The sequence below is a fragment of the Panthera uncia genome, chromosome F1 (assembly GCF_023721935.1).
Source record: "Panthera uncia isolate 11264 chromosome F1, Puncia_PCG_1.0, whole genome shotgun sequence".
In the NCBI taxonomy this organism is placed as follows: Eukaryota; Metazoa; Chordata; class Mammalia; order Carnivora; family Felidae; genus Panthera; species Panthera uncia.
In genome coordinates this window covers 51,589,659-51,602,642 of record NC_064813.1, presented here as the reverse complement: position 1 = coordinate 51,602,642, position 12,984 = coordinate 51,589,659, and positions in this window count along the sequence as shown.

Genomic DNA, 12,984 nt, shown 5'->3' with positions numbered 1-12,984 from the left:
GATGAACTAGAATTTTTCCACACATCAGGGGATCATTAGAACCTAAAGCTAGGGTTTCCTTCTGACCACCATTTAGATCAGAGTACAGCCTGTGGGCATCTCTTAGGCTTTACATAGTTTACTCCAAATGTATTGAAAACTTTATAAAATCAAATCCCAGACTCTTAAGTTTGGCAATGGACAAAGTGACTTCTTTTAGGAGGGGTGACTGGATTTTGCTTTACTCTTAACTTCAATGTTTCTCCTCCACATTTGGGATCTCTCATTGGTTTACTTGGTTATATATGGCATAGTCTAGCTCTGTTTAGAATAATTACATATTGTTTTATTAAGATTAGGGAGCAATGGAAAAATAATACAGAGAACAATAGAAACGTAAATAATCTGGTTTAAAATTAATTTGTCCATTTTCAGCTTTCTCCCTGGTTCCCTGATTGCCTCCATGTAGCAGAGGATGTGTTTAGACATTGTCCCTTAGAAGCATACTAGGGAGTCTTCAAAGACCAGATCCGAATGGGGGAATCCAGAAGTGGGTAGAAGTTTCCTTTCCTTATTTTCCCCTTAGTTTCTTCTTATTGTTGGTGCGAAGACATACCTCCTTTAAGAGCAACAAAGGAATGTTACCTACCCTATTGACTCAAAAAGTTAACTATATCAGAGTATATTCCAATAAATGCAACATGTATGCAAAGGACATGTAATATGAAAGAATATTATTTCAACGTTCTAAGACTCATGGCGGGGTGGGGGGTGGGGGAATAACATTAACGTTAAACACTGACACTTATTGAGTGCTTCCTCTGTAGAAGATGCATTATCTCATTTGGTCCTAAGAACAATGACATATGAGGTGGCTATTACTATTTCCTCTATCTGGCAGGCAAGGAAACTAAAGCTTAAAGAGGATGTATAGCTTGCCTAAGGTCACGCAGCTTGTTAATGGTGGAGTCAAAATTGTACCAGTCAGTTTGTTGGATTAAGCTATCCAAATTCTTGCAGCCCATCCCCAGCTTTCCCCTTAGGGCTGGATATGTCGCTAACTTTCTGTATTTTTTTTTCAGTGTTTCTGCTGGAACCAGACAGAACAGGGACGAGCAGAGATAGGGCAGTATCATGGATCACCAGGAAAATACTCCTTATCCATGAGCAACTGCATCATGGGGGGAGACTCTAGTCAATTTAGTGCTTAGCTTAGTAGGTGAGCGTCAACATATTTTTCACTGGTGTGGAACCCTGAAAGGAGTTAGAATGATCTTCTTCAGAAGCCAGGGGACAGAAAACTTGAATGCCTCTTAATGAATTAATGTATCATTCCAAATGACCGTTTTTTTTTTATCTTGTGATAACATAACTGCATTCTGTAAAACACATTTTAAAATGATATCAAATAATAATTATCGCAATGACAAATAGTTTGGTGTACCTCATGCAAAATATAGGTCAATAATGAGAGCTTACATTGAGCTGTACTTTTTAATTTTTTTCTTGCTATTATTAAGTAAGTTCTATGCCCAATGTGGGGCTTGACTCTTAGACCCTGAGATCAAAAGTAGCATGCTCTACTGACTGAGCTAGGCACCCCTATTAAATTAGTATTTAATGTGGAATTCTTTATGTTTGCCTCTCTTGATGTCTTAACAGGTTATTCTAAGAGAGGTAAAAGAGCTAAGCAAGATTGATAAGGTGATGAAATTAAGATGTGTACAAAAAAAGAAACTGGAGAGCCTGTATTCACAAATAATATTTAAATTTTTAACTGATTAGATAAGTAAACCCAGGAAACACTCAAATTGTTTTTTGTATTGTTATTTTTCATCACTAGGGAAGTTGAAGTGTTCTAAAGAAGAGATGCCAGTTTTTAACAAAACCTTTCTGGAGAGCATCTTTGAAATCATCACCAGTCTTTGCAGGTCTGGGTTCAGATAGAATCGTCTGTGTTGAAAATAAATTGATATACTGTAAAAAGGACTAGCAGGATAATTTATATTCAGCAGAGGCTCAAATACTAATTCAGAGAGAAGATTTCAAGATGAAATGTCTCCTGGAGTTAAAAAAAAAATCTAATTACCTTGACTACTGCATTTCTTAGCAAACCACATTTTACTTTTGTATATGAGCTATGAAGGCAGTGTTCTAGTAGGGTCTTATGGAGTGTGTTTTTTCATTAAAATCTATAGAATTTGTATATTCATGAGAACAAAAATGATAAAATTTTCAGAAAATTGATTCAGAATGGTCATTTTTAATAAGCATATCTGTCTCTAAAACCAGATTCTTCATTTATATTTTATTAATTACTAAATATAATAATAAATAACTATAAAATATAAAATATAAAAATAAATAATAATGTTAATTATTATTTATTTCAAGTCTTATTAGAAAACATGTTGAAATCATACAATCTGGATTTCAAGAAAGAAAAATATATATGATTTGCATCTTCTTACTACATTTTTTTTCTATATGCTAGTGGTATGTATTTTTGCTTTTCATCTTCATGGGGGTTCACAATCCTGTTTTTTGTACATTTTTCTAATCCTTCAATTTACAATGTATTTTAGATGCCCTTGCCTGATTAAAGCACCCAAACAAATTACAGCCAAGAGAAAAATAACACATGTCACCTTTGCAGGTTTAAGCTATCATAATCTTTAACTTTCCTGTCAAAGGAATTCTTGTCTTCCTTTTGTGCAAATATTTAATTGCTCAGGATAATCCAATTTATGTTGTCAGGAAGTAGGAAAATATAGTGTATTCTGAATATGACCTTCTTTGTTAAATATTCTGCTGGCATCACTCATGGTTGCTGAATTGCACAAGCTATCGAAATAGATCTGGAAGCCAACAAGGACCCTGATTATGAATAACAAGCTATGCTTTATTAATCTTCCAAATAGCTACACAAATGTTCTTTTTCTCCCAACTTCTTAGAAGAAGAGCAGCATAATGGGTAGATCAATGGAGTTAACAAAGAAAAGAACATCACTGTTCGATTTTTAAAGTTTTAGTCTGCTCTAATTATGTTTCTCTTGTTAGCCACAAAGAAATTTAATACTCTTTCTGCTTCCTTATGATATTGCATTTCTTGAAATTAAAAGGTGAATACTATAAGACTTACACCTGTAAGACGATTGATTGTATAATGTATTTGTAAGGCATTTTCATTAATTTTATTACATTGCAAGAGAAAATTCAGAGTAGTAAGTGATAGTGAAAACAAAGTAATGATTGTGTAGAGATAAAAGTATATGTGTTAAAATCCAAATTCAGGCAAGTGATTAAAATGCAAACAAAATCATTACATCAAGATCACAGAAGATAAAACATCTAGAGAAAACTCAAAAGCAAACTTAGCCTCTAATTTAAGAGTCAGCCAGGTTTTCAGCCTTGAGCTTAATTAGTAGAACATAAGCGTGGGCATAATGACTGAAAAAAGAGCCTCAACCAAGCCAGAAACAGAGGAGAGTGAGAAGTAAAAATAAGAGGAAAGAAATACACCTAGAAGAATCAAATTAAAAAGGGAACTGATGAAAGAAAGAAGAAAAGAAGAGAGAAGTTATACAGTGTCCTGATAAAATACATCTTTCAGGTAGGTAAATATATAACATCTTTCAGGTAGGTAAAATATATGCATCAGCTTTGCATTTTGAATAACTGTGTCTTCAGGGTAACCAAAAGAGATATGGTTAGCATCTGTTTTACATATTTTAATGAAATATTTAATTAAACATTAATATCAAGTTTAATTAATTGTATATCCCTTGTGTTAGATATTGTTGTTCTGTTATCCTTTTAATTTTTATTGTGAATGTATATCCAATAAGAAATTCCTTTTATTGAGTATGTATCTAATTAACATACATGTATATGTGAATTAGTTTTATGTTTCTTTCAGTGGTTATGTATATGATGACAGAGTAACACAGATTATCCCAGAAATCAGGATACTTAGATTCTAGTTCTGCCTATTATTTACTATATTTGAAACACTAAGTGTGCTCCACTACTGTAAGGTGGAAATAGCATTCCCAGCTATGCCTACTCGGGAAAGATGAGTATTTAAGACCACTAGTGGCCATGTCAGTCTTCCTTTACAAACCTGCCCCCACTGAAGAACTGGCCCCTGCCCCTACTCCCACTTACCAGTACCCACATATTCTTTACTAGCCTACAACAATATACCTTGCTGTATTAGTCATAGATTCAGAAATGCATTTTTAAGACCAATTTCATTTCTGTGAAATTAGGATCTATTTTATCATGTGTGGGGACTTCTAATCACTCCTGGCTAGCCAACAGCTATGGTTTAGTTGTTATCATATGTGTGAACTTGGTTCCTGATTAGACAGTGACACTCAGAGTTTCAGTCCACAAACCTTTTTAGAGCCACTTCAAGAAGTACGCTATGTCTCACATTGACACCTTCTGGTATGATTAAGAAAGTGACAGCATCAAAACTTGGAAAGCTTGGAAGAAAATTCCATTGCCAATTCATTTAATGATATTGTGTGAAAAACACAGACATAAATGGCTCTGGGTTGCAAAGTTATTCAAAAGAGTTGAACTCAGAAAGTAGTGTTAGAAACATTCCAGCCAATTTCTTTTGCTTTCCATTTTCCTTTTTATACATGCACAAGGGTGATATATATTAAAATTGATGTGTAAGGAAGTCCACTATAGTTTTAAAATGAGTAGACTTTATACAATTTCAAGTTGTAGGGTAACATTGTGTCATGGTTTAATTAGCAGAATTTTAAATTTTGTAGTGGTACATTAAGTAATAGTGCATCTAACAACCGATAGTGTCTAGGACTTTATGTGATACATGTGTTTCTTAAGTGGATTTCCTAAATCAAGTCTCATGCATCAGAAATTTCTTTTCTCCCGTATCCATTATAGGACACATTTTCCTAGACTCTTGTTTCTCCTGGGCCTTCCTCTATGTAGATTAGTCAAGTTAGACACTGATACCAGCCCTGATAACTTCACAGAAAATAATGGCTTCTGTGCTAATGGACCAACATAATATATTTGCATTTTATCAATGATTTTTTGGAGCCCAGAAGCCCAAGAGTATGATTCTAATGATAGGTAGCTCAAGGACCCTGTTGAGCACATGCTTAGACCAACAATTGCTTGTCAGTAACAGCAATTCTCAGGTTTTTCCCATATGCCCTCATCTGGGCTCAATGAGGGAGACCCTTTTTTATTACCATTGTTATTTATTACTCTGTTTATGTAATAATATGTGTATATCATTGAAAATGTGTATAATTCATAAATGTAGGAGAAATGGCAGAATACTAATCTTACAAAGAAGACATCTATAGTTTACATTTTCTTATACTTCTTTTGTCACTTTTTTATTTTTTTTAAGTTTTATTTATTTTGACATAGAGAGAGAGCATGAGCAGGGAAAGAGAGGAGAGAGGAAGAGAGGGAATTCCAAGCAGGCTGCATGCTGTCAGCATGGAACCTGACATAGGGCTCAAACTCAGGAACCATGAGATTACAACTTGAGCCAAAATCAAGAGTCAGACACTTAACTGACTAAGCCACCCAGGTGCCCCACTTTGTTATTTTTGATATGTTTGTGGGCATGTGTGTGTATAATAGTATTTCCTCCTTTTGTCAGTTAACACTAACAGTTTATCTTGCTATCCAACTCATAGTACACATTATTTGAATGTCTGTACATTCAATCAAGTACATAGACTCCTTTCCCTATAGTTACAAATTAGGCTTATTATTATTATTATTAGTGTTTATTTATTTTGAGGGAGAAAGAGCAGAGTCGGGGATGGGCAGAGAGAGAGAAGAAGAGAGAGAATCCCAAGCAAGCTGACAACACAAAGCCCAACATGGGGCTCAATCCCATGAACCGAACCATGAGATCATGACCTGAGCCGAAACCAAGAGTCAGGAGTCAGATGTTCAACCGACTGAGCCACCCAGATTCCCCAGGCTTATTTTTTAATTTGTATCTCTTCAGAAATATCTTTGAACACAAATCTTTTTTTTTTCTTGCATAATTTGAATTATTTCTTTAAGATAAATGCATGGCTTCAGAATCCTTTGTCAAAAGGATGACTTTCTTAAAGGTTTTATGTTTTTATCACCAAATTCCTTTCTGAGAGCTTTAAAATCCATTTGTAGTTCTCACAGCAATGAGTAAGTGGACATAAGCACATTTTCCATCAAAGATGAAAAAAATAATTTTTGTAACATTTTCTTCAAGATTCTTTGATTTTCTATCAATATTATTAAGATGTCTGATGCAATCAGATGAGAGCCTGGCTCAGACAAGCATGTAGCAAAACAGAGCAAAGCAAACAAGCAAACAAAGGAAAGTAAGACACAGAGCATGATTGATAGTAGAATTTGGACACATAATTTAAAAGAATCCAGATGAAATCAGGCTGTGATTATAATAACTATTTTTGGCTAAGAATTTCACAATCATTAAGTGGGAAGGGAATTGAAACTTGAGAGCTTTATATAATATCTGGGGTGTGTATTTATATTTCTGTGTAAATTGCATAATTTGGTGCTAATAAAAATATCCGTGTCCGGGCTGAGATATTGCTCTTTTCTGTCATAGCTTTCTGCTTATGAAAGAGTGTCTGTAGACATGCAATTCCTCCAAGTTTACTTTGAAAACAGTCTTCTGGGGACATTCACAATTTGAGTATGTTTGCCAAATTTTTCCCACTAATCATTTATAACCGTGGGGATCTTTCACTGCCTGTTTACATGGCCCTGTTACCTGTGGGCTTTTTCTTTTCTGAGCACTTTTGTCTTTCACATGCTGTGATGTGGTGACAATTAAATGTTACTACTTTAAATGGGAGCAGGACCTGTATGATTGAGGCACAAGTGTGTCCATTGTTAACACTTTCTTTAAGCTATTAAATGTCCTCCCTAACTCACAGAGAGATCAGCCTTTTTCTGCTTTATCACTTAGATTAACCTTCCATGTTGGTTTCACTTACAAAAATTGTAACCTAATTTGTGATCCATAAGGAAAATGCATCAATTAATCTCCTTAAAAAAGGTTATTACTGTTTTAGATGTATATCCCAGAAATCTGATTGTTTCCCCAAATCTTTCCATTGTCTTAATCATACCTTTGACATCTTAACATATCTATAAATAATTTCATATATCTATGTATATATTTCTTTCTAATCCATATACAAATTTTGATTACATAATTGTAAAATTTAAATTTTGTAATAGTATTTTTTTTATCTCTTCTATTCCATCTAGTATATATTTCCCTTCTGCTTACAAAACATGGCAACATTCTTTCCTTGATTCTGGTACATTTAACTACTGTATCCCCTACCAACTATTTACTGCATACGTTTATAAGAAAGCACGTGTCTTATCTTTCACTTAACACTAGTATTACACATCACATGCGATCTAACTTGTGTATTCACTGTTCTCAAATTACTCATTCCAGCCCCACTATTGATTCTCTAACATGAGAAAGGATTTTACTGTCTTCATTAAGTTGATCTAACTAATAAGCACCTACTCTTTCCTAAAATTTCTATTTACCTTGATCTTGGAGATAATGTGATTATCATTCTACCATTCCTTAATCTCCTTTACGATTACATGTAACCTTAAACATAGATATCAGGGCAAATCTTCAGATCTGGAATTCTCTTCTATTGCAATGGCCTGAATGAAATCAATTTCCATATTTGTGTGTTTTCTGTCTTTGATCCTGTCTTAGAATAGTCTCCCCCAATTCATTTCCTTCTACTTTGTATGATCTTGCACTCTCCAGATACTTTATCTATCTGACTCTTTTAAAATTTTTATTTAAAAAAAAAATTTTAACATTTTATTTTACTTTATTTTATGAGCACAGAGCATGAGCAGAGGAGGGGCAGAGAGAGAGAGACACAGAATCAGAAGCAGGCCGCAGGCTCTGAGCTGTCAGCACAGGGCCCAACGTGGGGCTTGAACCCACAAATGTGAGATCATGACCTCAGCCAAAGTCAGATGCTCAACTGACTGAGCCACACAGGCACCCCTTATCTACTTGACTCTTAATAGTTGTTCTGTATGGTTCAGCTGACACTTTATGCCTTTTTGAATTACAACTCTTTGAAAATTCTCAAATTCCACCAAATGGTACTTCTCTTTGAAATTCCATGTCTATACTTTCAACTGCTTACTGAGTCTCTTTCATAAACATGAATTTATTGTTCAAATTCAGCACATGCCAAACCAAACTCATAATTTCCCCCCTCCCCATTTTATCTGGGTCTTCCTCCTATATTTTCATTATTGGTATACTGGCATTGCTATCTATTCAAGTTCCTGAAGCAGGAAACTGAATATATCTTTGACTTTTCCCTTATATCTAATATCCAATTAATCACTCTCTCCTCTTTATTTCCTCTCTTTGCTGATTTAATTCAGACCTTCATCATCTCTCACTTAAAAAGCTGCATAAATCCATACTTACTTCTCCTGCCTTAGCTCATAATCTCCCCACAAATCATTCTCAGCAGTGTTACTAAAATTGTCTTTAAGAATGCAAATCTGATCATGTTCTTCAGTTATAAAAAGAACCTTAACTTGGCACTGGGGTTCTTCGGTATTTGGACCCAGACAATCTCTCCAAAACTCAGATACTCCAAACTCCATCTGTGTTACAAAAAATAAATGTCAAAATGCTAAGCTACCTGCCACGCTGCCCAAAGACTCCCTGCACTCCTGCTCATGTTCTAACACTGGCTGGAGTACGCATTCTCCTTTCATTGTCCTGTTTTCTTTAAAACTCCATGCAAACATTTCTTTCCAGACAGATTTCATTTCACACAGATATCTCTTTTTGAATCTTGAGTGCTCCTCCTATATTCTCTTATGCCATTCATATCACACCACATTATAATCACTCAATTGTTTCACCCATTCAAGCTCTCCATACAACTACAGAAATGAAAAGGTCCACTCTAATTATTTCCACATTCCTATAAACCAGTACAGTGCCTTGCAATTTTCATTTATGGCTCCTGGAGGAAATTCTGTTCAGACGTCTTCCCTGCCACTTGCAACACTGCAAGAACTTTGGTGCTGAAGTTACTTAGCTCTCCTCTAGGCGATATTGGCTCATGTCTTTCTTCATGGGGATGCTGAAAACAAAAGTACATCCCAACCATTTGTTACCTTAATGAGAGAAGGCATCAACTATGGTCTGAATGTTTGTGTACCTCCCTCCCAAATTCATATTTTGAAGTCCTAACCCTCATAATGATGGTGTTAGGAAGTGGGGGTTTTGGCAGGTGATTAGGTCATGAAAGCCAAGTTCTCACAAATGGGATTAATGCCCTTAAAAAGGGGCCCAAGAAAGCCCCCCTGTCCCTCCAGCTATGTGACGTTATAGGGGAAAATGACAGTGTATGAGGAAGTGGGCTGTCACCAGACACGAAATCTGCTGGTGCCTGGTTCTTGAACTTTGCAGCCTCCAGAAGTGTAAGAAATAAATTTTGTTGCTTATAAGCCACCCAGTCTATAAGATTTTTCTATGGCAGCACAAATAGACTAAGACAGCATTCCTTCTCATAAAACAAATTTAAAAAGTTATGCTAAGGTAAAGACCCTTTGTATGAATGAAAAGATGGATGGTTTCAGCTGTGTACTCTGGGAAAAGCCACACAGCACAAGTTTTGAGAATAAGTAATCATCCAATGAATGGTTTTACAGAAACTTTACCTCTTGCTATATACACTGCTATATGTTTCTCTAAGCCAAGAACCATGACCATTTTTAAAACTTTATTTAAAAGGTATTCTTACTTAGAAAACATCAGGGTGGATTGTCTGTACCAGAGAAGTATTGACATAATTTCAAACTATTTTCCATAGATTTTGTCTTATTGCCTAGAATCTGGGTACTAGGTTTTTCATTAACACATCTCTAGTTGTTTTAAAATCACCTGTAGTTTCTGAGACTCTCATTCCATCAGTTTTATTACTCTGTCTCTCCAATGAAGAAAATAACAAATGTCAGCTGTTTTTACCTTCCTCTGAATTTCAAGTACAAAGTTCCATTTGTCATGGAACATGCAGGCAACATACAGGATTTGAATATAATCTTTTTAGTCAGATACTCTATTGTTCTCTTTAAAAGCATCGTTTTCAGTGGCAATGAAACTAGTTGAGGTTTTTCGGTCTGACAAACCTAGTTTCAATTCTGACTCTATATGGGACGCTGTGAGACTGTTGCCAATTTAATCATCCTATCCAACCCTGGCTTTCTCATTTGTAAAATAGGAATAGTTGTATTGACTCAGGAGCATGTGCTGATGTTTTCTTGCTTAATATCCATTTCTAACTCTTTTTTCCTAAAATTCTGACATTATTCAGGTGTCTACCCATCATCCACAGTCATTTATCTCAAGTAAAGTTGACGTGACCTTAGAGATCTGTCTAATTGTAATCCCATTTCCTCTATCAATGGTTGTTTTAGGAATAGACATATGTAAGTGTGTCTCAATTTCTAACACTTTCTGGACCCTGATAAATTTTATTCAACACTTTTTTCAAAAGTTATAATTGCCCCAAAGCTGTACATTCATTGGGTGAGTATGGGGGTGAAAATTATTTGCTTAACCATCACCACCACCCAGGCTCTCTCTTCCTTCTCCCAATTCATTCTGGGATCTTACATTTGCTAAAAACTGAGGATCCCTTGAAATGTCAATGGTTTTCTCAACTGGTTCGTTTAGAGTAATTCCATAAATTGAGGGAGGCACATCTGATCTCAGTTTCTGTTGCCTCTGCCTACATGGAGCTGGTCAGGGAGGCTATGAGTAGAATGGGTGTTGATAGGAATGAAGAATATGGCCAGGGACTATATAAGTGGTTTTGTGTTTTTATAAATTTGACTAAAAGGTTAAAAATAACCCCACAAGAATATCTTTTCTGGTAACTCCATCAGAGTATATATGTGCACACACACACACACACACACACACACACACACTATGTTCACCCTGCAAAATAATAACTCTCAACATTTTCCATGAAGGGCACAGTCATCTTACTATATTCTCTCTAGGGCCCCCTCATGTAGACATACAACAATTGAAGCAATGGACAAATCAGCTCTCTCTAACCTCTAGGACTCTCCTTTGACCATGGGCTATGGTAACAGCATGTTCAGTTTGTTCTACCATATTTCAGAATCATCCCACCCTAGTGTCTATCTTATTATTTGAAATGCTCTCCAAATATATCTCTATACAAATGTTCCAGGCAAACTTATATTATCATTACCTTCCAAATATATTATTTGGTCTTTCTTAATCTGGCTCCCTGACCCCCACTCCTCAGACCATCTCTTACTATCCTTTTTATTTGCCTCACATTTCTGAGTACTCTTCTCTGCAGAGCTGGTCACAGAAGGGATATAAGCAAAATCTTAGAGGTAAAAATCTTTTCCTAAGCCCTGCTCCTGATATCTGAAGTTATATAGAGCTGTCAAAGTGGACCAGGATGGGCCCACTGAGGGTTCACTGGCAGAGTAAAGTAAGGAATTCACTGAAATAGAAAATTACCTTTTACCTAGGAAAGGGGTTGTATGGGCTAAAATCAGAGCTTAGAACATGAGCATAAGAGTTCACAGAGGTAAAGTTTTTTCTGGAAGAGAGAGCACCTAAGTTTGAAAAGGAAAAGAAAGAAGAGAGAGAAAAAAATATATATAGTTTATAAGAAGATACATATATCTTGTATATATTTTATAATGTGTAATATATAATGTATATAATGCAAAAGCAATAAAATCAATCTATCTATCTATCTATCTATCTATCTATCTATCTATCTAATCTATCTTCCTATCCATCATCTATCTACTGAGAGAAATCCACCTTTAGGAAAAAGGGAACATGTCTCAGCACTGTGCTTTGGAAAATAATGCTTGAGAACTAGTGTTGTGACTTTGAAACTCAATTTTTGTGCTTCTCTGCAACCTGTGCAGGCATTTGAACCAGCAAGAGCATCATCTTGGATAAAAGACTGTGAAGATCAAACTACATTTTCAAAACAACAGGCCAACAAGATGCAGTAGCAGTAGGGGACTATCAAAACTTTAATTTTATGTCAAATTGGCATTTAGAAACAAACATATCTCATTTGTATCTGACAAGAAGTTGGGGGTTATTTCAGGTAGACTCAATTATTCCTGTCATGGAATGTAGGTGTTTGGATGATAACATCTAAAAACTAAAGCCAAATAAAGCTAGTAAAACCCAATTGCGTTGTAAAAATTAAATAGGGGAACATCAAAGCTACCTGCAGCTAAAATACATCACAAGAACAATTTCATCTTTCACTTGAAACACAAGGAAAAAGCAATTAATAAAACTGTTTCAATAACTCCTCCAGCTAATGAAAGAAATTGCTTGCCAACCAAGAGATACAACTTTGGTAATCATTGAAAGGTGGTTGACATGGTATGAAGGTGTATGTAAGACACATGTCACACTACAAGGAAGTGTGATTTTGAGGGAAAGATGCGTGCATAAATATTTCTGTGAAATTAGAAGCAGTGAAGACACCGTTATGCCAACAGAACTGACTTTTACCATTGCAATGCTAGGTTCAAGAATTTTAAAAAGTACTTTTTTTTTTTTTTTTTGCATAATGTGAACTTAACAGAAGAGTCTGTATCTGATAGCCATGCTATTGCAGATGGGGTTACTCTTAAGAATTTAAAACACAAACTATCAAGGTGAAATATTATGGGTCAGGGCAAATGTTCAACACAGAGGAGTCTGGTCTGTACTAGAAGAGAATGCCTCGGAAAAGATATATATTCAAGGAGAAGCACAAGGCAGGGTTGAAAACAGCCAAGGTTTGTCTTTGTGGAAATGCAGTAGGCATTTTGATTACTTTTGGCTCTTCCAATCCCATTATATTAAATATTAAGAAGAAAAACCTCTTTCACATGTAT